Genomic DNA, 26037 nt, shown 5'->3' with positions numbered 1-26037 from the left:
CATTTCATAGGTACATTGTAAAATAAATATTTTGAATGAATAGTATTAAAAACTAAATTTACTGACTTTTCTGTTTTTACTTCTCTCTCTCTCTCTCTCTCTTTCATCCCAGCAAATGATGCTAATTCAAAGAGCAAATGATGCTAGTTGCCAAAGAGAAAAATTGGTATATTTAATTTTTTTCTATATATTCATCAATGCTATTTTTCTCTCCTTAAATAGCTCTTAAATTCATGCACTCCCCCGATTTTTTTTTTTTTAGTTCAGATCTACTATTATTTCTTGTTTGCATTTTATACTACAGTCTCCTAAAAAGTTTGTCCTTTCCTCACTGCAATCCAAATATTTTTTTCTAAAATATAAAACTATTCAGGTCAGATTTTCTTGTTTTTCATGAACTCCTAAAGCTAAGTTTGATATCCATAGTGTCCCCAGAACATCTTGGATAAAAGCAACATAGCATATGTCGTATGGTATTTTGGTCTTTATTTGCATATTTCTTGCTTTAATCCTAATTAAATTGGAAGCAAACTAATGGGAGGTCCAACGTCTTATTCACCATTCCATTTCCATTTCTGAACACAGTGCCTGGCAAATAGCATGTGCTCATTAAACATTTATTGATTGAACCAAGCATTCATATTGCTTTGGCTTCCCAATTTTAGTTTTTAAAATCACCTTGAAATATATATATATATATATGTTAAAAAAAAAAACACGACAGATAAAATCTATGCATATTTTATGATGCAAAGTAATATTTTTTGTCTTATTTTCCTGGCAGTTACCTTTACCACCTTTCTGTTTTAAGTACATCTTATGATTACCTTAATTTTCTAAATACTATGCCAAGACACTTTTCCACTATTCATCAGTTATGTACATTTTTTTGTGTGTTCCCATTATGATGGATGAAATCCTAGCTTACTCAAACAACATGCTGCCTCTTCTTCCTGTTATCTCTTGACATATTTATATCAGTATTTTCAGAGCCTCTACTAGTCACTTCAACTTTCAAACAAAACAGTATTATATATTCATTTCTTTCATCAACCATGTAAAATATAACTTTATTTTCTCTTAATGATTATAAAATATTCCCCCCTTCTCTCTCTTTTCTATCTCCTTTTAACATTCCATCCCTTCTGTTTGTTGATTACTGTTATATTTTTAAGGTGAATACAATCCATATTTTTTTCTATAACTATGTTTTGTGGTTTTCTTTTCCAGTCATTGGACAATGATCCTTTAGTCAAGTTCTGATGTTTTCTATTTATTACTTTACCATTTCAGTATTTTCATTTTCTTCATAGGCTCTTTACTGTGTGAATATTTGAATTCCCCCTCCCAACTCCAGAGATCCCCTCTCCAATTTCCTCTTGAAGACTCTGTCATCTTGTCAAATTTGATATTATCATTTTACGGACCTGCTGATCTTTGATCCTGAAATAAACACTTTTCTTGATAGCACATCTTCCTCTACAGTAACTTTTATAGAGTGAATCTTTAAATAATTTCTAAAAAATGTACATGGAAATAATAGTTCTGAATATTAAAAATTTCTTTATTCCTGAAATGCTTTTGTTTTTCCCTCCACTTGAATTATATTTTAGGTGGATACATTATTCTACATTGAAAATAATTTGTCTCTCAGAAATTAGGTCCTTTTTCTTTTTTTCCCCAGTTTTCCTAATACATAATACAAATAAAAATTGTATGTATTTATAGTGTGTAGAATATGTTTTTATATATGTAGACATTATGGAATGGCTAAATCAAGCTAATTAATGTATCTTTCACCTCACATACTTATCATTTTTTGTGGTGAGAACATTTAAGCTTTACTGTCTTAGCAATTTTCAAGTGTGCAACACATTATTGTTTACCGTAGTCACCATATTGTACAATAGATCTCCAGAATGTATTTATCCTAAATGAAACAGTGTAGCCTTTAAAAAACATCTCCTTTTAGGTCTTCTTTCTGTTTATTGTACCAAAGAATTTTGTTCATGGGTGTTAAGATGCTGGACAGATTTCTGTTCTTTTGTAAGATATTTGTGTACTCATTTCCCTGCCTGCCCTATTCTTACATTTGTTCTAAAAGCTCTAGAATTTAATTTTAATCAAGGTGATCTACAGCAGTGCTAACCCAAATGATAGCCACTAGACACTTGTTGGTATTGAGTACGTGAAGTTTGTCTAATGCAACTTATGCAAATATCTTTATATTTTATTTTAAATAGTTAATTTAAATTTGTATCTGGTACTTTATCCAGTTATTAAAAACTTTTAAAAAATTTAGAAAAACTTGTTCATGTAAATCTATTTTTTGAGCTATAGATTTTATGAAATCTAATATAGATTAAATACTTGTGCAAAAATTTAGCATCCAGATGAATTGTGCTATAACAATAAAGAGTGAATTTTGAAGACTTAGTATACAAATGAGCTCCAAATATCTCAATAATTCAACATTGATTAAATAGCAAAGTTATGATATTTTGGGTATAGCTGGCTTGAACAACGTATCAATAAAATTAGTTTTAACCTAATTCTTTTTGCTTTTCAGAAGTGACTATTGAAAAATTTAAAATTACATATGCAGCTCAAATCGTATTTATATTTGGCCAAGAATCATCCATAATTCAGAACTTAGTGTCCTAAGTAAGGGCTTTGTTGTTTTTAATGGTCAGTGTGAGCCCTTTCAATAGAGAGACCCTTTTCTTAAACTCTGGAAAAATTTCCTATAATTTTTATTTAATAAATTCATCTTTATTACCATCCAACTAATCTACTTTTCTTATGTTAGCTCTGTAACTTTTAAAAATCAGATAAAATCAGGGTCTTATTGTTTTATTCTCATATGCTTCATTTCTTGTTCTTTTTTCTTCTAAATATGTTTTTTAAAAACTTTTCAGCTCTTTTACTGAATATTTTACTTTAGTTCTTGTTCTTGGACTTTTTTTTTAATCATCCAAAGTTTAGATGCTGTTTTTTTCAAATATCGTTGATAATACAAATTAGAATTCATGATTTGTGTGCTTATTTGTTTGCTAAAGTTATTTACTCTTCATGATTTCAGTATACGAGCCCGAGTTGTCTCAGTTTTTCTCTTTGATACTGCAATCTTGTAAGATACTGGAGGCTCTTGGATATCCATTTATTTTTATTATTATGGCAACATAAAAGCTGGACTCAATTACTGTGTATTGAGGCATGACTTGTGTACATTTTTAAGAGAATTCTTCAGTCGAGCTATTGATTGATTGATTGATTATTGTTTGATGATAAAGTGCCAATCTATCTGCCTGGAGTAGTGCTTGAGGAAGAGAAACTTGCAGCTGTTCTATTCAGACGTTCACTCTATTCATTGTCTCAGCTACCCTTCTGACTTGAACTTGATTTGTTTGGGGCTCTTGCCTTCATCAGGGTTCTGCAGGTCAGAAGACTTTCTCAATGCAGATTTTGTCACTTTGTCTTTGATTCATCAGGCTCCACTTTTCACCTGATTTCTATCATATAAACACTTTTTATTGCTGTGAGTTGGTCTTTTAACTCTTTACTGAACTTTTATGATATCATAGGAAAGGAGATGAATGGATGTGCTCAGATCATAACTCTGGAGTAGATTGTCGTTAGAACATGGATGGTCTCTACTGTATTGTCATCTCGTAAAAAATGTAATTTTATTCAGGCACTTTAGTTAAGTGGAACTAGAAATAAAGTTCAGTTATTCTAGCCATTAGGATTAAGAAAAATTTTGTTGAAATGTGATAATTCATTCCCTATTTCATTTTAGTTATTTTGTCATTGTCCATGGTCAACTTTTGAAAATAATGCTGTTCTTTAATTATGTCTTTAAAGTAATAGTAAGGTTGCAAGCTTAAAGACATCTTTGAGAAACGTCTAAGAGCAAGGGAGAGGTTTGGGCTAAAGACAATGTAGTTCAAAATTTAGAAAAAGATCTATCACACTAAGATTCTACCAAACGAGATGAAAACGAATAACCTTGCAAATGAGTGAAGGTATCTTTTTCTATTAGATATACATTAAGCAAAGAAAAGTTGAGTGAAAATTAAATGCATTTTATCATTGTTTGCTAAAACAATAAAATTACCTGATCATGCAGTCATTAGCAGCTCTGAGAAGTTTGCTGTGAATTAATTCATCTCTGCTGGGAAATAATTACAAAAGTTTCTAACTTTTAAGGTATGCTGAGACAGAAAATTTTACTTTATAAAGCACACTATTCAAAATTGGACTATTGTCAGCATAACTAATAAAACAAAAAGACCATAGAAGTGTCATGTCATTATTTTCCTGAGTTCTAAAAAATGTGCTTGAACTTTTATATCAAATATAGTATCATATGTTGAGAACAAGGGTTGTTTCACTTCAGAAATTTATTTTGGTGGAGTTAATGAGTCCATTAAGGGGTCTGGACTAAAGACAATGTAGTTCAAATTTAGATCCTCCTAACCTTCTAACAGTAGTAATTTTTGTAGTAGTCTTCTGTAAAAATATTGTTCTCGGTGGCTTTTTAAACATTTTTTAATGTGTAGATAATGTGTAGACATGGTTACCGTCATGGAAAATAAAGTTTGTACAAAATTTGTATATTTTTACTTATAAGTTGTCTTTATTATAATAGCTTCTAATTATATTTAGTGTGGAGGTGATATAATTTTACATTACCTCTTTCCTTTTTATGTTATTGTTTTATAATTTAAGTGTAACTTCGGAACAGTGAAGTGATGGACTTCACAGAACATCACAGGAGTATTAAAGATTATTATCTAGTAATCTACAAATATTTGTCTTTTTTAACAGAATCTAAATTTGCTGGAGATGACAGGTACCCTGTTAAAATCCTGTATTCTGTATCACTAATTGAAGAAAAGTGTAGTCCAAAAAGATGTGAATGAAAGTCTGTATCTGAGCCTTCCAGAAAGTTTCAGAAGAGGACAGATTCAGCTAGGTGCTACTTTTTTTTTTTTTCTTTCCTGGTTATAGAATTCCTAATTGAAGCTACAGTTGCCAGCTTAAAACTGCTTAAAATTGACCTTAAGGGAAAGGACATAGACTTACAGTGACATCAGCCCAGAGATCTTTGGGTTGCTACTTTAGATTAGGACTGACTGCTTTCATTCTTCTTGTTACTTGAAAAAAATAAACCTCAATCTTGTTCAAGTCACTATTATTTGGGATTTCTCTTGCCATTTTTAAAAGGTGCCCTAGGAGAATCATGTGAAGCTCAGGTTGAGAAACCATGCCTCCAAGTGTTCCATTTGGTCTATCCACTACAGGCATGGTGACTTGGCTAAAATAATTAGTCTCACTTCAGAAGTTAACTTTATAAATATATATTTTTTGTAACTCAAGTTCTGAAAAATGACTAAATGTCCCTTGTGTGATTCTTTTAAATGTGACATAGTTAATCGAACGTGATTACTATGATTACTTTTTATTCATTTTTCTTTTGAAACAGAGTCTCACCCTACTGCCCAGGCTGGAGTGCGGTGGCTTGACCTTGGCTCACTGCAACCTCCGCCTCCTGGGTTCAAGCAATTCTCCTGCCTCAGGAGAAGCTGTAGCTGGGATTACAGGGATGTGCCACTCCGCTCAGTTGATGTTTTTGTATTTTTAGTAGAGACGGGGTTTCACCATATTAGCCAGACTGGTCTCAAACTCCTGACTTTGTGATCCACCAGCCTCGGCTTCCCAAAGTGCTGGGATTACAGGCCTGAGCCACCGCACCCAGCCAGGTTATAATTTTTAAAGTTAAAATAATAAGGAGTAGTGTTCTGAAATTATCTTTTAATACTTCCTCATTATCAGGTATTGTCAATCAAAATATTTCCATTCCAACTGAAAACTGATATGTGTATATATGTGTTTATAAATAAACATTATGAAAAGACAAATGTAATGCTGTGTAAAAATAAATGAACTCATGGATATAAAGTATCCCTTTAATCTTGTGTTACATTTATTAATTTCAAATGAAGCAAAGCAGTGGCTGTAATATCATTCAATGTGTCCTCTGTAAGAAGTCATATGATAAATTTCCCTTAGAATTTAGCATATAAAGAGTTTTATATCCTTTATAACACCCTATCCTTAAATGCCACATGCCAGACACAGAAGCCATACAAAGAGTGACTATAACACACAAGTACAAAGCACCACCAAGCAAAAAGGCCCCAAAGTACAGCTTGAGGAACACAGGGAGTCATCCCAAGACCTTCACTTAGCTGCCATGGAAACAGCAAACACTATAAGCTTTGCTTCATTCAGTCTTCCAAAATGAAACATTAATAGGGAAAACTCACTAACACTTGTGGTGAACAATATTAGCAAGGATGCAATGTGTCTCCTGGGCTGTAGGACTCCATCTGCTTCAGCTGAACTCTCAGAAATTACAGATGAGATATATGCATACGCACACACATATACACATACCTGTACGCACATGGATGTATTTAAATGAAGGTGCATACACTGGGCTAAAATACAAACAACAGAAATCAAAGGTCATATATAAAAAGGCTAAATATAACACAGGCCTAGAACCAGCTCCTGGTTGGGAGGTGGGGAAAGGTAGACAATTTGTGGTGGGCAGGGAAGACTATGTACACAATTAGTGGTGGGCAGAGAAGGCACCAGTGTGAAGAACTCAGACTCACTTCACAGTAATGGCCCACAGGAAAGTGTGATGTTGTCTCATGTACATAAATACGACTCCAATCTTGCTTTTGTACAAACCAAGCTTGGTAGGCACCCAGGAGGACTGTGGGTTTGTCTTGATGACAGGGCACTGCACTACACTGCTGCTAAACCTTCCAGCCCTAGGAACTCTTCTGCTACCATCCCTTTACCCTCCCTTTTAGGCCCCTGGGCTTTCTCCCATTCAACAACTACAGCCCGAGGCCTGCCCAACCACCTAGCTTCACGTGACTAATTGTAGTGACTAACTGCATGGCTTCCTGCAAGCAAGGTGCTTCTGTATCTGTCTCTTTACTGACCCCAATATGAAAACATTTCTGTAACTGTTTGGCACCTAAGAAACATGATGGTTGTGGATAACGTCACAAGTACACAGGGAGACCCAGTAACAAGACATGCAAGGTGAGGGCAAAGGGCACGGAGCTGCTCTAGCATTTCAAAACCAGGACCGTAGCTTGCCATACATTTGGGCGGGGGGTAGCAGAAGGGATGCGCAGAGCTGATGACTTCATCGGCCCTCAGCAGCAGGTACATTCAAATTGAAGATGTCTTGAGAGCCCCACTCTACCCAAATCGTGAGTCTGGTCATTCCTTTAGCAGACCTTGGTGCAGGGACAGCTAGAAAAGCTGAGTTCCAATTGAGTCTGTTGCACCGAGAGTCCTTTTGAAGATGCTCAGCAAAGTAATTATTTTCTTTTGAGCAGATGTACAGCACATCCATGAGAAGGCCACGTAAAGGATGCCCTGCAGCCCAGTCAAACCATCCAATCTCAGTATTATCATAGCCCCCCGTGAGTTTCTTCCAACGGCCGCCGTCACTGTACAGTAATAGCCGAGCAGCATTAGGGCGAGTCATCAATGGTGGGCAACCAGAAGACCATGTTGGAACATGCGCTGGCAAAAGTCATGAACTTGGGGTTGAATTGCAAACATGTAATCGGGCCGGTGTGTTTACCATCCAACACAGCTACTTTTATACCAGTCTCTCCATTCCAGACATGGATCTTGCCATCCTCCGAACCAATCATAATAAACTGAGAGTCTGGAGTAAACGAAGCCTCCAGTGTGACAGCTTTGCTGTTTGCATAACCCTCAAACGTGTGCATCACCACTCCTTTGAATGCATCAATGAGAGAAATGAAGCTGCCGTTGGTGGAAATGAGGATGACCTTGCCATCGTTGCTGAATTTAAGTCCTGTCCACTCACAGGTTCGATGACACTGCATCTTAAAGGTAGTAAATGGCCCCTTATCAAAAGAACGAAGGTCGTAAAGTTTGACCATCTCAGAGTTGACACCTGCAGCCAAAATTAACCCTTCTGGATCAAAAGAACAAACTGGCTTCCCCTGTAGATGCACGAGGCCCTGGCAGTTAGGAGCCCGGAGATCCCAGAGTCGAATGGTCCTATCAAGAGACCCAGAAATGAAAATGTCATCCACAGGTGACATGGACAAGGCCACCACCCTTTTGCTATGTCCAGGAAAGTATCTGATGTATTTGTTGTCATGCAAGGACAAGTAACGAATAGTATCGTCTATTTTGTTAGAGCTGTAAACAGCTGTGTTTGCCTCATGAGTGAATCTGATGAGGTCCACGCCATATTTCTTACTGTACAGGGTTCTCTTTGGCTTGCCCTCCTGGCAGTCGTAGAGCACGATGGAGTCGTCGTTGCTGCTTGAGATGACAGTCTGGCCGTTGGGGCTGAAATCGAAGCAGTTAATCTTGTCCGAGTTTTCGCAGAACACCCTGGCGACGCGGAAGCTCCGCAGCACGCTGTCGGTCAGCTTCATGGCGGCGGCTGGGGAAGGCAGCGGGGTCTGGCAGCGGGCGGGCTGCTGAGGGGCCAACCCTGGGTGGCGGGAGTGTTGAGCCGGTGGCTAGCGAGAAGTCGGCCGGCAGTGGGGCCGCCTCCTCTTCTTCCTCCTCCTTGGACGACGGTCTTCTGCCTCAGCTGTGGAGCCGCGCCGACCGTTAGTCCTCACAGCCACCTCAGGCGCAACCGACGCAGCACCACCTCATCGTGTCCGCCATCTTGGGGCGACGGGCAAAAGTCGAGGGCCGGGAGCCTCAGCCGGCGCACGCCGGGAAACGGGTGGTGAGAGAGATTTTCATTGAATATAAAACTGAGGGTTGGAACGGATTTTTTTTCCCTAATGGAAATTTTAGGATTTTTATTTTTTGTGTGTGTATTTTCTGTTGAAATTCATCTCTCTTATTATTGCTGTTTTGAAGGTAATGCATCTTATCTTGCTCATTCAGGTAGAATTGTTTCGTTCTTTGTTTTCTGAAGTCTTCCTATCATATGTCTGTGTCAATTGAAAATTATTAGAAAAGATTTTTCATAGATTTCGCGGAGATTTTTGTGTATTTGACTTGGCGAAGTCTTTTTTTTGCTCTTCTTTGCTTCTAGGATTTCAGTTACCATAATAATATTAGATCTTCGCGGTATGTCTTTTACACTTTTCATCTTTCTGTGCTTCAATTTGGGCATTTTTTTCTGTCTCATCTTGCAGTTTATTTATTCTGTGCTTTTTGGTGATGTCTACTGAGTCACTAATATATCTTAATTATGTTTTTCCAATTCTAGAATTTTTATTTAACTCTTTATAGATTTTGTTTAACTCTTTATAGATCAATATCTAGATATTTATATTTTATATTTATAATTGAATATATAATATAAATGCAATTTACCTTAATATATATGCGAATATACATATTTATATATCTTTAATGGGAGAAGAGTGCACTAGTAGTATCTGGTTTAGTGATTTATATATTTAATAAAAATTAAAGTAATCTTTCATGGTATCTTCTAGAAGTCTGCTACTTCAAGATAAGCACTAAACCACCATTTGTATTCCCTTAGTAGATGTAGATTTTACCCTTACCTGAGAATTGTAAACTACAATCAAGTGTGATATAATTGTATATGTGTTTGTAACACATCTTTACTATAACCAATAACTTTGAATGTGAAAACCATTATTTCAAACTACAGCATTTATTGATATTTTATTAAACTTACTATTTATTTTTGCTATCCCGAGGGCAATTTAAAATTAAGAGAAGCAGCAATGGACATGTATTATTGAGAATTTCGAATCTAAGATATCATTTTTCTTTTAAGCACAAGTAATCTAGATAGTTACTATATTTGAAGTCATACTCTGACCAACCTCAATTTCAAATTTTTACCTAGCTGACCCCAAATAATGATATTGGTCTGGCGACTTCATGCTTTATGGGACTTGTGTAGGAAAAAAAGACACACACAATCGATCCTCTTTCATGAGATGTTGAGCCTGTAGGCTTCCTTCAAAGGAGTTCTTTGTCCTTATGTGGAACGAGTAAGGGAAAGGAAGAAGGAAAGAAAGAGCCCAACTCGGTTTTAATACAGAGTCTATGAAAGTGATTCAGTGAGGCAGAAAGCTTCATTGCGAGTCTATGATACAGGTTCAGTTACAGGCAACAAAGAGAAAGTAAATTCCAAAAACCTTTTCAAAAAAGTAGATTTAAAAACAACAATGACAACACTGGAAAGCCAGATCAAATCAAGGTTGTAAACCCCAAAATTAACAAATCTAGAGAAGTGAAAAAAAAATTCCTGTGCTAAATTAGTTTCATTAAATGGCCATCAACTCATGTTAACTTCCTATGGTGGTAACACAATCTAAAAATGTTTTTTCCTATTACCTTTGTTTCTGCTAACACTCTCTCTCTCTCTCTCTCTCTCTCTGTCTCTATCTATCTATATTTGGAAAAATATTTTTAGTGTAATATTTATGCTTCAAAGCATAAAAGCCTAATGTTCAAGTTAGACAAAAATAATGATTTTTTTTTTTTTTTAATAAAGACCCATGTCCCTAATATACCCTGCAGTTGTTGGTGTGTGTTGATGGGAGGATGCATGTGTATGAGTGCTTGTGCATCGTGCATGTGCATGCTTTTCTTTGTGTTTTATTATGTGTGCACACACCAAATATAGTGTGTATGTATGTGTGTGTGTGTGTATGACGTTCTGGCTTATAATATACTAACTTATAGCACAATGATGTTAACCTATAAAATCCATGGCCCTTCACATAAAAATCTGGATTTTCAACTTCCCTTAGAAGAGAAAAATATGGGATAATACCAGGACAAAAATTTGCTATGGAAATAATTTGCTGGAGCTCCGCTCTCTTTAGACTGTGTACATTCCTTTGCCATAGTCCTTATTTCTCTTATTATCTGCCAAATTTGAGATGTCTGTTAACTTTTGTGGAAGCTTGGATTATTTAATTGTAAATTTAGGAGAAAGATTTTTCTTCATGTGTCTATTAAAACATGAAGAAAAAGACTAGTGGTCTGTGCACTTTAGATAAATGGTAGTAAGCCCTGTTCTTAGTAGAAGTGAAGAATATTTATTCCTTTTTATATTCAAGGTGTGTTGTTGTGAAAAGAGTAAAGACACTTTAAAAAATAAGTCACATTAAGATATATGCCAGAAATTAGAAATTTTAAGTGACTAAAGAAGGAAAAAGAGCAACCAAAAATAAAAGTGTCAGGCCAGCATGTTTTATTTTAGACGTTGTGCTGCATATAAGCCTTTCTCTTTTAACACCCATATCTTTTTAAAATTTATTTTTGCTTTTCTTTATTTATTTAAAAAGAAAACAAAATGGGATACATACATAGAATATACAGGGTTGTTACATAGGCATACGTGGGCCATGGTGGTTTGCTGCACCTATTGACCCGTCCTCTAAGTTCCCGCCCCTCTCTCCCCAGCCCCCAGCAGGCCCTAGTGTCTTTTGTTTCCCTCTCTGTATCCATGTGTTTTCACTGTTCAACTCCCACTTATGAGTGAGAACATGCAGTGTTTGGTTTTCTGTTCCTGTGTTAGTCTGCGGAGGATGGTGGCATCTAGCTTCATCCATGTCCCTACAAAGGACATAATCTAATTCTTTTTATGGCTGCATAGTATTCCACAGTGTATAGGTATCACATTTTCTTTATCCAGTCTATCATTGATTGACATTTGAGTTGGTTCCATTTCTTTGTTATTGTAAATAGTGCTGCAATAAACAAACGTGTGCATGTGTCTTTATAATAGAATGATTTATAATCCTTTGGGTATATACACAGTAATGGGATTGCTGGGTCAATGGTTCTGGTTCTAGATCCTTGAGGAATTGCTATACTGTCTCCCACAAGGTTGAACTGATTTACATTCCCACCAACAGTGTAAAAGTGTTCCTATTTCTCCACAGCCTCGCCAGCATCTATTGTTTCCCAACATTTTAATAATCATCATTCTGACAGGCGTGAGATTGTATCTCATTGTGGTTTAATATTCAATTCTCTGATGATCAGTAACGTTGAGCTTCTTTTCATATCTCTGTTGGCCACATAAATGACTTCTTTTGAAAAGTGTTTGTTCATATCCTTTGCCCACTTTTTGTAAGGTTTTTTTATTATTTTTTTGTCTTGTAAATTTGTTTAAGTTCCTTGTAAATTTTGGAGATTAGACGTTTGTCAGATGGGGGTAGGTTGCAAAATTTTATCCCATTCTATAGGTTGCCTGCTCATTCTGATGATACTTTCTTTTGCTGTGCAGAAGCTCTTCAGTTTAATTAGATCCCATTTGTCAATTTTGGCTTTTGTTGCAACTGCTTTTGGCATTTTTGTCATGAAGTCTTTGCCCATGCCTGCATCCTGAATGGTATTGCCTAGGGTTTTTATGGTTTGGGGTTTTACATTTAAGTCTTTAATTTATCTTGAGTTAATTTTTGTATAATATGTAAAGCAGGGGTCCAGTTTCAGTTTTCTGCATTTTGCTGACTAGTTTTCCCAGCACCATTTACTGAATAGGAGATCCTTTCCCCATTGGTTGTTTTTTTCAGGTTTGTTGAAGATCAGATGGTTATAGATGTGTGGTGTTATTTCTGAGGTCTCTGTTTTGTTCCATTGTGCTATTTGTCTTTTTTGGTACCAGTACCCTGCTGTTTGGTTACCATAGTCTTATAGTACAGTTTGAAGTCACGTACTGTGATGACTCCAGCTTTGTTCTTTTTGCTTAGGATTGTCTTGGCTATAGTGGGTCTTCTTTGATTGCATATGAAATTTAGAATAGTTTTTCCTATTTCTGTGAAGAATGTCAATGGTAGTTCAATGGGAATAGCATTGAATCTGTAAATTACTTTGCACAGTATAGCCATTTTCAGGATATTGATTCTTCCTATCCATGAGGATGGAATGTTTGTCCATTTGTTTGTGTCCTCTCTTATTCCTTGAGCAGTGCTTTGTAGTTCTCCTTGAAGAGGTCCTTCATATCCCTTGTTACCTGTATTCCTAGGTATTTTATTCTGTTTGTAGCGATTATGAATGGGAGTTCATTCATAATTTGGCTCTCTGCTTCTCTACTGTGGTGTAAAGGAATGCTTGTGATTTTTGCACATTGGTTTTGTATCCTGAGACTGCTGAAGTTGCTCGTCAGCTTAAGGAGTTTTTGGGCTGAGACAGTAGGGTTTTCTAAATATAGAATCATGTCATCTGCAAACAGAGACAATTTGATTTCCTCTCTTTCTATTTGAATGTCCTTTATTTCTTTCTCTTGCCTAATTGCTCTGGCCAGAACTTCCAATACTACGTTGAATAGAAGTGGTGAGAGAGGGCATCCTTGTTTGGTAGTGGTTTTCAAAGGGAATGCTTCCAGCTTTTGCCCATTCAATATGATATTGGCTGTGAGTTATTCATAAGTAGATCTTATTATTTTGAGATATGTTCCATCAATACCTAGTTTGCTGAGAGTTTTTAACATGAAGCGATGTTGAATTTTATCAAAGGCCTTTTCTGCATCTATTGAGATAATCATATGGTTTTTGTCATTGGTTCTGTTTATGTGATGGATTACATTTATTAATTTGCATATGTTGAACCAGTCTTGCATCCCAGGGATGAAGCCAACTTGATCGTGGTGGATAAGTTTTTTGTTGTACTGCTGGATTCAGTTTGCTAGTATTTTATTGAGGATTTTCACATCGATGTTCATCAGGGGTATTGGCCTGAAGTTTTCATTTTTTGTTGTATCTCTTCCTGGTTTTGGTATCAGAATGATGCTGGCCTCATGAAGTTCAGCGAAGAGTCCCTGCTTTTCAATTGTTTAGAATAGTTTCAGAAGGAATGCTATGAGCTCCTTTTTGTACCACTGATCAAATTCAGCTGTGAATCTGTCTATTCCTGAGGTTTTTTTGGTTGGTAGGCTATTAATTACTGCCTCAATTTCAGAACTTGCTATTGGTCTATTCAGGGATTTGACTTCTTCCTTCTTTGTCATTGTGAGGGTGTATGTGTCCAGGAATTTATCTTTTTCTTCTTTATTTTCTAGTTTATTTGCATAGAGCTGTTTTTAGTATTCTCTGATGGTGGTTTGTTTTTCTGTGGGGTCAGTAGTGATACCCTCTTTATCATTTTGTATTGTGTCTGACTCTTCTCTCTCTTCTTCTTTATTGATCTAGCTAGTGGTCTATCTATTTTGTTAATTGTTTTTCAAAAAACCAGCTCCCAGACTCATTGAATTTTTTTTTTGGAGGGCTTTTCATGTCTCTATTTCCTTCAGTTCTTCTCTGATCTTAGTTATTTCTTGTCTTCTGCTAGCTTTTCGATTTGTTTTCTCTCTAGCTCTTTTACTTGTGATGTTAGGGTGTCAATTTAAGAACTTTCTAGCTTTCTGGTGTGGGCATTTAGTACTATAAATTTCCCTCTTGACACTGCTTTAGCTGTATCCTGGAGATTCTGGTACATTGTCTCTTTGTTCTCATTGTTTTCAAAGAACTTCTTGATTTCTGCCTTAATTTCATTCTTTATCCAGGAGTCATGTAGGAACAGGTTGTTCAATTTCCATGTAGGTGTGTGGTTTTGAGTGAGTTTCATAATCCTGAGTTCTAATTTGATTGCACTGTGGTCTGAGAGACTGTTTGTTATGATTTCGGTTATTTTGCATTAGCTGGGGAGTGTTTTACTTCCAATTATGTGGTCGATTTTAGAGTAAGTGTAGGGTGGCACTGAGAAGAATGTATATTCTGGTGATTTGGGATATAGTGTTCTGTAGACATTTACTAGGTCCACTTGATCCAGAGCTGAGTTCAAGTCTTGAATATCCTTGTTAATTTTCTGTCTTATTGACCTGTCTAATACTGACAGTGGGGTGTTATAGTCTCACACTATTATTGTATGGGAGTCTAAGTCTCTTTGTACGTCTCTAACAACTTGTTTTATGAATCTGGGTGCTCCTTTCTTGGGTGCATATATATTTAAAATATTTAGCTCTTCCTGTTGAATTGTTCCCTTTACCATTATGTAATGCCCTTCTTTGTCTTTTTTGATCTTTGTTGGTTTAAAGTCCGTTTTGTCAGAGACGAGGGATTGCAAAAAAAGCAATCCCTGCTTTTTTTGCTTTCCATTTGCTGGGTAAATTTTCATCCATCCCTTTATTTTGAGCCTATGTGTGTCTTTGCACATGAGATGGGTCTTCTGAATACAGCACCCCAATGGGTCTTGACACTTTATCCAATTTGCCAGTTTGTGTCTTTTAACTGGGACATTTAGCCCATTTAAATTTAAAACTAGTATTGTTAGGTGTAAACTTGATCCTGTTATCATGATGTTATCTGGTTATTTTGCACACTAGTTGATGCAGTTTCTTTATAGTGTCATTGGTCTTTACATTTTGGTGTGTTTTGCAGTGGCTAATACAGGTTTTTCCTTTCTGTATTTAGTGCTTCCTTCAGGAACTTTCGGAGGGCAGGCCTGGTGATGAAATCCATCCCACAACATTTGCTTGTCTGGAAAGAAATTTATTTCTCCTTCACTTATGAAGCTTAGTTTGCCTGGATATGAAATCCTGAGTTGAAAATTCTTTTCTTTAAGAATGTTGAATATTGGCCCTCACCCGCTTCTGGCTTGTAGGGTTTCTACAGAGAGATCTGGTGTTAGTCTGATGGGCTTCCCTTTGTAGGCAACCTGGCCTTTCTCTGTGGCTGCCCTTAACAATTTTTCCTTCATTTCGACCTTGGAGAATCTGATGATTATGTGTCTTGGGGTTGATCTTCTCATGAAGTATCTTAGTGGTATTCTCTGTATTTCCTGAATTTGCATGTTGGCCTGTCTTGCCAGGTTGGGGAAGTTCTCCTAGATAATATCCTGAAATGTGATTTCCAGTTTGTTTCCATTCTCCCCGTCTCTTTCCGGTACTCCAATCAATCGTAGGTTCGGTCTTTTTATGAGGTCCCATATTTCTTGGAGGTTTTGTTCAGTCCTTTTCATTCCTCTTTTTTTTTACTTTTTTTTTTTTTTTTTGCTAGTCTTGTCTGCATGTCTTATTTTGGCAAGGTAGTCTTCAACCTCTGATACCCTTTCTTCTGCTTGGTTGATTCAGTTATTGAAACTTATGTATGCTTCACAAAGTTCTCATGCTGTTTTTCAGCTCCATCAGGTCATTTATGTTCCTCTCCAAACTGGTTATTCTAGTTAGCAACCCTTCTAACCTTTTATGAAGTTTCTTTGCATCTTTTTATTGGGTTAGAACATGCTCCTAGCTCAGTGTAGTTTATTGTTACCCATCTTCTGAAGTCTACTTCTGTCAATTTGTCCATCTGATCCTCCATCCAGTTCTATGTCCTTGATGGAAATAATGTTGCTATCATTTGGAGAAGAGGCACTCTGGCCTTTTGGGTTTTCAGCATTCTTTCATTGATTCTTTCTCATCTTCGTGAGTTTGTCTAGATTTAATTTTTGAGGCTGCTGACCCTTGGATGGTTTTTTTGGGGGGACTTTATTTGTTGTTGATGCTTTCTTGTTGCTTCTGTTTGTTTTACTTTCAATGATCAGGTCCCCCTTTTGTAGGGCTGCTACAGTTTGCTAGGGGTTCACTTAAGGTCCTATTCATCTGATTCACTCCCATGCCTGGAGATGTCGCTCAAGGAGGCTGCAGAACAGGAAAGATGGGTGCCTGCCCCTTCTTCTGGGACCTCTGACCTCGAGGGGCTCCAATCTGATGCTAGCAGGATTGCTCCTGTATAGGGTATTGACAACCCCTCTTGGAGGATCTCACACAGTTGGGTAGCACGGAGAAGAGGATGTATTTAATGAAGCACTTTGTTCTTGGTGGAGGAGGTGTGCTTTGCTTGGGGGAAACCCACTCATTTGGGCTGCTCTGATTCCTCAGAACTACCAGGAGGAAAGGCTAAGTCTGCTGGTCCGCAGAGACTATGGCCACCTCTCCCCCTAGGGGCTCATTCCCAGGGAGATATGGGTTCTATCCCTGAGCCTCTGGCTGGAGTTATGGAGTTCTTGCAAGGAGGCCTTGCCCAATGAGGAAGGATGGGTCAGGGTCAACACACAGATGGCCACAGCTGGTGTGTTGGGCTGTGGAGGACCAAGCTGTCCAGCCTTCCTGGCTGCAGCAGGGGAAAAGCCCAGCCTGGAGCTATTAAGATGGATGCCACCCTTCCCCGGCCAGGGAGCTTAGCGTGTTAGGCAGTTAAGAGCTTAGCAGACAGTGGCAGCCGGTGCAGGTCACCCCTCCTCCCTGGAGTTCCATAGCCTTCAGCAGATTCCAGCTGAGAGGCCGTTGAGAATCTGTGCGTTCCAGGGTTGGGACACTAGGCCCCGGTGGCATGGGTTTGCGAGTTCTTCTGATGTGTGGGTTGCACAGTTCCGTGGAGAAAGCATGGTTTCCCCGGCTGGGTAGCACACTCACTCACTGCCTCCGTTAGCTGGGGGAGGGGTCTTGCCTGCCCAGTGTGGGTCTCAGGTGGGCTGCCACACTACACTGTTCCTCCTTCCTCTCATGGTTCATGGCAGCCTCCTAGTCAGTTCTGATGAGAGAACCTGAGTACACTGGTTGCTGGTGAAAGATTCACACAATGATTGCAAGGTCCCACAATAGGCCGTATGCCAGCTGAGGAGCTAGGAAGCCAGCTGTGACTCAAAGCTGACAAACTTGAAGTCCGATGTTCAATGGCATCCGGCATGGAAGAAAGATGTAGTCTGGGAGCCTGAGCCAGTCTTGAACACCCATATCTTAACAATCTTTTTAAGTTTCAGAAACTTGAAATATTATTATCATTATCACCTATGATGTGATATATAATAAATATTCTATCAGTGTTAGTGGAAAGCAAGGCCTAAGGAGGTTGAAATGTATATAATCATTTTCTCAGTCATTCTTGTTGCCAGAGTTTGGGCATGTGATTTGAACTACATCTATCGGATGCACTGCCCTAGACTGTGAATTAAGAGTAAAAGGTTAAACCATTTGGAGACAATAAGTACCTCTTTCTCTTGGTCAGGCTAATTGCAGCAAGATGGACTTTGAGGTGGCATGTGCTTCGTGCCAATTACTGATCTAGTGCTATTAGTGTCAGTAGAACCACATTTAGTTTACAGTGGAGATGGTCATGGTTTTCTCACCTGTTTTGAGCAGTGATTTGGGACATTGTTACTGACACTGCAAACTCAATTAGCTGAAGTTAGTTTCTTTTATTTCAACTAAAGGCCCCTAGAGTCAACTCAAATTGGTACCAAAACCCTTTCAGATTTTCAGAAAATCTTCTTTAGTTACCTGGATTAAAGACAAGAAAAATAAAAAGTACTATACAGGAATGAGATTCTGTTAGTTTGTAGTAAGCTGTAGACAGATTAAACCAAACGTTTTCCAGAAGAGTATAACAAAGGGGGGCAGACTTAAGTGAACCACAGGTTTAACCAAGATAACGATGGCCATAGACTATAATAAGGGTAAAAAGAGAAAAAAGAGGTGGTAGGTTTAATAGATTGTAATTTCAGGTTAGTTTGAATTCCATTTGTGTAAGTGTTTTAGAAAAGTTGTTTGAAAAGAAAGAGTCGGTTTTATTTAAAGAATTGACTATTTTAACAACAAAAAAAATTAGCCAGGTGTGGTGGTGCACATGTGTAGGCACAGCTTCTCAGGAGGCTGAGGCAGGAGGATTGCTTGAACCTGGGAGGCAGAGGTTGCAGTGAGTGGAGATCCCAATGGTACACTCCAACCTGGGCAACAGAGCGAGGCTTCATCTAAAAATAAATTAAAACAACAAAACAGAATTGACTATTTTAATTTCAAATATTGGTATATGTACAGTTCTACTCTGCTGATATTTGCTCTATTGATACCATACATTTTAATTTTACATAGGCTGTATGTCTCCTATTAATTATTGTCTTTTTTAAACACAATTATCTTTTAAAGATATTTAAATAATGTGATAAAAGATTGTTATTCTTACTCATGCACTTACCATTTCTGCTGTTTCTTGAATTTTGTGGGGTTTCAGAGTTATATCTGGCATCGTTTTTCTTCCTGAAGGACTAATTTCGACATTTCTTTCTCTTACTCAGGCTAAGGAGTTTTGGAGCTGAGACGATGGCGTTTGACAAGGAAGATTGACTTTCTTGCAGTACAGACCTGCTGGATTGCTTCAGCTTCCTACGTCTGAATTTGTAAGATTTGTTTCAGCTTTTGCATGGCTGAGAATGTCTTGATTTGGTCTTTGTATTTGAAAAATATTCCTTTTTTCTTTTATTACTTTAAAGAAATTGCTTTACAGTTTTCTCACTTGAATTGTTTCAAATGAGAAATCTGCTGTCCAGTTTAATCTGTACATGATGTGTCTTTTTCCTCTGGCTACTTTTGGGACATTATCACTGGTTTTAAGCAGTCTAACTAAGGTGTTTTGTTGTGTTTCTGTGCTTGACTTTGAACTTCTTGGATCTGTAGGTTCATTTATTTTCCATTTTTTACAACATCAAAAATATTGTTTTTATTAGTTGTTAACATAAGAAAATAAATTAAAAACATTCAGGTATTCATTTTAAAACTTTAATTTAAAGATAGAACTTTTGTCCGTGTTTCCAAAGCAATATTTTTTGAATATTTGTGTATGTGTGTGGGGGTGTGTGTGTGTGTGTGTGTGTGTGTGTGTTTAATTTAGTGAGACTTGACTGCTGGATACTCTCAGTATCTCTCATTCATCAGATAAATGATATCAGTATCTCAGTATCATTCATAGGCTGTAACTGACTTCTTTATCTGGAAGTTATTTACTTAAACTGCCTCTGCTATAATATAAAACACTTATTTAGTTGCATATTTAGCTCTGGCTATAAGGAAAGTACTTTGTTTTTGGAGAACTAGAGGTTCTCTGTAGTTAGCATAAATGTATAAAACAATATTGTGTCTGCAGTATATTTCTCCTGTGGCTTTTCATAATTTTTTGGTCTTCCTACTATCTCAAAATGCAGTAACAGCATGTGTATTGTCTAACTCTATTTGTACAATATTGGGAAATGTAATCCTTAAATAGATAGAGAAGTCCTAATGGAAATACTGTGAATATGCCCTAAGAAGTCACATAGATTTAGTAAGAGACAGTTTTCTTCTTCAGTCAATTAAGATTGTTTCCCTAAAGTAAATCTATAGATTCAATTTAAAAAGGGTATTGTAGTATTCTCTGTAGTTCTCAGCCTCCACTAATATTTCTTAAGATCTCTTCCTGCTGTAAGTAATGAACATTTATTTTAGAGCTGTCATAACTTTAATCAACATACCTACTTTCTAGTACTATTAAAAATTTGCATCTTTTTATTTGCATTTTTTAGTGTGAAGTCAGGTACTGTGATGGTTAAATTGTGTGTCTAACTTGACTTAACCATGGGTGTCCAGGTATTTGTCAAGCATTATTCTGGGTGTTTCTGCGAGGGTGTTTTTTGATGAGTTAAGATTTAAGTTGACACACTGAATAAAGCAGATTACCCTCCGTAACATCAGTGGGCCTCATTCGATCAGTTGAAGGTTTGAATAGAACAAAAAGCCTAGCCCTCCATTGTAAGAGAAAAATTCCTCCTGCCTGAATGCTTTTGTGCTGGAACGTTAGTTTGTCTTTGCCTCTGGACTTGAAATGAGACATTCATTCTTCGTGCATCTCACTCCTGCCAACAGCAGAGCTTGGGATTTGTCTGCCTCCAAAATCATCTAAACCAATTCCCCATAAGTCTCTTTGTGTGTACACACACACACACATACACACACATCCTGTTACTTATCTTGTTTTCTGGAGAACTCTAATACAAACATGGGCTTAAGCAAAAATCTTACAGAATGAAATTTCGATTTTTTAGCAACATTCAACAACTTAGATAAATGGTAAATTTCCTAACTTCACTTGAAGAACTGGCAGCAAAACCTATTAATGTTACCTTGAAAAGATAAAAAAGCAAAACAATCTAGTAATGAGAGAATAATTCCTAGGAAAAAATATGTAGCATGAATGCAAGAAATATGCTAGTTCTGTCCTTTGAACATTCAAATATGGTAACATTAGCAGCTTTGATAAAATATAAAATGACTAGGGAACTTAGTTCCACCCCAAAAGACAGGCAAGAGAAATACCTGCTGTTTCTCTTGGCACAGTTAATAGTAAAAAGTATCTGCCAATAAAATCTTGGAAGTATCTCTAAGCAGCAGAATTCTACCAAAATTTATTTTCATATAATTTTGTTTTTGTTTAAACAAAGTAGGAGGAAATATTATAAGACATTGTTTTACAATGATAAAAAACTAGTTTTTTTTGAGGAGTTTTAGTGTGAGTTGTCTCAAGTGCATCAGCATTCCCAGACTTTATAATAACTATTTGATGTGCATGCACGGTATGGAGCAGTGATAAATGTGTGCTACTCTCTTTTTTCCGAAAACAGCAGCACTCCCTCCATTCTGATGCTCACACTTACTCTCAAAGCCAACATGTATATTATTCATTGTAAAGATATGGTTATGTTCTAATGGCAATTACATTTTTTAAACTACACATCATATAATCGTTCATGGATAGTGGTGTTCATGTTTGAATTGTTAAAATTTCGATGGTTTTATTCTGTTTATCTACATAGATGCTACCTTACTGACCAATTTTACACTGAGTTATTTAGTCTATCCTGTGTTCTTTTTTGAGGGAAAAATAATGCATTACTATACAGAATAACAACTAACATGATCCAGGTGGCCTACCTTTCTAGAAAATTTATGGAAAAAAATAATTAACATTCATTTGTTAAATCAGTGGAGATATTTTCTATTAAGAATTTATTATTAGTCTTTATGGAATAAAAATATGCTCTATTAGGTCTTTTCTTGTATGTACCTGGAATGTTTTATCTGCGTCTCAGCTCCCACTAGGAACATCACATGTGTCTCTTTGTCTCTCTCTCTCTTTTCTTTTACTTCCAGATAAAACTTCTCTGCTTTCGTGAAAGTCTCTTAAGTAAAAATGGCAATAGTTCTAATCTCTTGGGCACCTAATAATAGAATGAAAAAATACTGTAATATATTGTCCTTAGTCCTATAAACAATTCTTCCGTCTTGTCATTATTATTCTCCTATTCAAATGAAAAAATTAAGAAATAAAGCTGTTAAATATCAAAATTCATAAAACATAATTTATATTTATTTCTATTTTAGTGTTAATCTTTTCTAGCTCCTAGTACATTTTTTGAGCACATGTTCTCTTTCATTTAGTAAGCTCTGAGCTTCCTTAATATATAAAATATGTCTTATTCATATTTCTGTCACTATCATGCCTTCTTTATGACCTGAAATTCAGTATGTGGTTACACACGCATTGAATAAAAGTGAAATAACATAAAATATATTTATGAGTCTTATTTTGTCTTTTTAAAAGTCTGAGTGACTTTGTCACAGCAAATACTTGTTAAAATATTTCATACACATTAAATTAACATAAATTATGTGTTTTATTTAATTTAATAATGTGTGAATTTTAGTTTTTGAATTTAAGAATTAGCTGGTAAGACAAAAACAACCATTGTTAGATAAGACTGAATAAAAAAATCAAGACAACTAAGGTCCCATTCATCCAAGTGGAAGACAGTTTAAACTGGACTCTGTAAAAAATTTTGAACAAGTCTCACAGAGAAACCCTGTGATTATGATATTACAATTTCCTCAAAAACTTTTTGGAGAAGAAGTGATATTGAGAGTATTTTCTTTCTTTAACAGTACTAAGTTAGGAGATACATATTTTTTATGTCCTACTGAAAAATAAAACTATACCTCAGAGAAAAATTCGGATTAACACTCTCTTACTCTTTCTGATAGTCTGGGTCCATTTTTCCTAAAATTCTAGGGCTGATGTTCAGTTTTGTATGAATATAACCACAGTGCCCTAAAGCCAGTGCAAATGTACTTTTCAAATTTTAGAATAATGGTGTAAGAAAGTATGGTAAGAGTATAGAAACAATATCCCTATATTTCTAAACATACTATTTCTAAACAAATTAAATGAACAAATCATAACTGGACTTTTTATTATCTATGCATTATATTTTGCTTTTTAAAGTAGAAACTTTACTCTCGAACTGTTTTTCTGTAAGCTTTGGTGTTCTCTGATACCCTCATTTTGCTATGGGCAAATAGGAATTATAAAGGATGTTCAGTCACTGATTTCAAGGAATAGCCAAACTTTTGGAAGAAAAGGCACATATATGAATATGTATGAAAGGCACATATATTTAAAAATTTTTTCTACATATATAAAATAAAAATACACCTCAGGGGAAAAATATACATATACGTGTATTCTCCAAAAACCTTATATAATTTAAGTGATGCAAATTGGCATATATTGTAATGATTATGAGAGATATATGGTTAATAACTATAAAACTCAAAAATTCAGGAGTATTCAGGGATCTTTTTTATTTTGTAAGTTGTCAGGGTTTACCAAGTAATAAGAAACGTGTCTTAATGTTGAGCGGTTTTGCTTCCTACAGTAAAATGTGTGTGTGTGTGTGTGTGTGTGCGCTTCCTATCATAGCATGGATGATTTTTATTGTGACTCTCTTGGAATCCTATAATTGCTGAAATGAAGAAAACACATGCTTTATGGCCTGGCTGCTTTTGTATAGTGAAACTTAGCTTAACCATTGAATCAATCTCAATTTATGAAATTATATTTGGAATCTTGTCTCAAGTAAACTGGAGATCCTCAAAAGTCTTGCGCATATGATAAGCAACCTGGGAAATTCTTAGAAAAATGCAAATGCCTGGAATCTGTGCTCAGAGTTCTGACAGTTTGGCCATGTATTTGGTCTAGACATCTGCATTTTAGTTTTCTGTCCATGCAAGAAATCCTGACATAGGTGGCCCGTAGAGAACTTCCTGAGCAGCACTACCCTATGCCGCCAGGTGAGAGCAGGGTTCTGGCTATCTTACCTACTGCCATATAGACAGCAACTTGCAAAGGGTTTTTTTTTAATGGAAAGAATGAGATTGTCTTAAGAGAAGCTTAGTTGATTAAGTAGGTGTTTATTTAATAATTTAAAAATGCCCATTATTTATGGAATTTGAATATTTATACTGGGAATATGGATTCAATTTTGGGAATGTGGCATTAAAACAAGATTTCTACCTATCAGGAAATATATGAGAAATTGTTAATACAATTTGAACATTAAAATAGGCATCGGCATGAAACAGAAGGAAATCATGTCCTTTGCAGCAACATGGATGCAGCTGGAGGCCACTATCCTAAGCAAATTAATGCAAAAACAAAAAAACCAAAAACCACATAATTCTGACTTATAGATGGGAACTAAACATTAGGTACTCATGGGCATAAAAGTGGCAAAAATAGATTCTGAGGGCTATAGAGGTGAGAGAGAGGGAAGGGGAAGGGTTGAAAAACTAATGTTGGGTACTATGCTTAATACCCGGGTGACATGATCATTTGTATTTCAGGCTTAAGCATCACACAATATATCCATAATACAAACCTGAACATGTACCCCTTGAACCTAAAATAAAAGTTGAAATTATTTAAAACATGTAAAACATTTTTAAAAGTGATTGAACTACATTCAGAACTTGACAGATTTGAAAAGATAAAAGCTATACTAAATTTCACAATATCATTGGGACCCCTGGATTAAATACAACAAATAATTTAATAGTGTATAAATCCCTACTGTTCCAATTTATCTCATCCTTATAAGGAATAATGTATTGAATAAAGATTGCATCAGTATTTATAATTTGATAAACCAAAACTTGAAGAAAGAAATACGTAGGAGACGTAAATATGGTGTCTCCAAATTGAAGTCTGTGGGAAAAATGGGGGGTGAATTAAAGTCCAAGCCAATAAAGTTTGTAACATTAAAAAGTAAAGATAGGTATGGGATGCAGGGTGCAAAGAAAAGGTCATCATACCTCATACTGGGGTGAGATAGAAGACTTCCTGAAGTAGGCGATGCCTATATTGAATCTATAAGGAGAAACTGGCATCAGTGTGTCAGGGAAGACAGGTTGAGTGAGGGTGGTCCTACCAGAGACAGGAGCAAGGACAAAGGCAAGGAGGCCTGTAACATCATTGTTTGTGGAGAAACCGCAAATTGACCAAGCAAAAATGGCTCAGGTGCGCAGCAGGGCAAAGGATGAGGAGGAATATGGCAGGAAATACAACTAAAGAAAGATGCAGAGACTAGATGAACGTGAGGAAGGACAAGTTACAATTCTAACTGCTGTTTACTCTGTATATGATAGGGTCACACAAATTGTGGAAAATCTGTTGTATTCACATCCAAGTTATAGCTCTGGCAAAGGAGGAGATACTCAGATACATACAGAAGCTGACCTGATGAGCTCATTTTCCTTACTAGAGTCACCTCCCAAGAGAAGGAAAGAAGGCAGTTTACCAGATCTAATAACTATGTCATCTGGACTTCTAGGTTAAAAGACAAGTGATATTTGCTAGGAAGAAGAAACTTTGTCTTTGAACTGCCATTAGCAGAATGTCCTTGGTTAAGGATTGCCTATAGTGAAGAGTATCTATGGATTTATGAAGCGTGGCTCCCTGGAGTAGTTAATGCAAGCTATACAACTCTTTGTTGTACAAAACATAAATATTTGAAAACTCAATGACTCTTCCTGCTGTTAGCTCCCTTGGAGACTTCATCTGTTATTTTGGAGCAAAGGACACATTTCTGTCATGGGAAAACAGGACCTGGGGAGCTGCGCTTGATGTTCCAGGCCCCTGTCTGCTTCATCTGAGCCTGTTGACTGATGGCACCCTTCAAATTATTAGTAAAGCTTGATATGAAGCAAGATATTTGATTTGTATTAGTCTGATTTGACGGTTCAATTATTAATGTTCTCCCCTGCACTAGGTAGCAAATTTAGTGTAGAATAATACAATTATTGTTTTAAACAGGAAAAATGCAGAAACATACTTAGAAAAA

General features: G+C 36.4%; 1 long non-coding RNA gene and 1 pseudogene across 3 annotated transcripts in view; one reads left to right on the top strand and one right to left on the bottom strand.

Annotated features, from left to right (window-relative positions):
* Positions 1 to 5943: 5943 nt before the first annotated feature.
* On the bottom strand, positions 5944 to 8816 carry LOC105477427 (WD repeat-containing protein 82 pseudogene; annotated as a pseudogene).
* A 9-nt stretch (positions 8817 to 8825) lies between these two features.
* The window catches only part of LOC105477426 (uncharacterized), a 213669-nt gene continuing 196457 nt past the window's right edge, over positions 8826 to 26037 (top strand). For all 3 annotated transcript variants that reach the window (XR_984661.2, XR_011620406.1, XR_011620407.1), the window contains exons 1-2: positions 8826 to 8958; positions 19129 to 19230. This is a non-coding gene — a long non-coding RNA (uncharacterized lncRNA). The remainder of the gene's footprint in view (positions 8959 to 19128; positions 19231 to 26037) is intronic.

This window comes from Macaca nemestrina, chromosome 2, assembly GCF_043159975.1.
Source record: "Macaca nemestrina isolate mMacNem1 chromosome 2, mMacNem.hap1, whole genome shotgun sequence".
In the NCBI taxonomy this organism is placed as follows: Eukaryota; Metazoa; Chordata; class Mammalia; order Primates; family Cercopithecidae; genus Macaca; species Macaca nemestrina.
The sequence above is the reverse complement of the archived record's forward strand: the minus strand, read 5'-3'. Positions and strand labels throughout refer to the sequence as shown.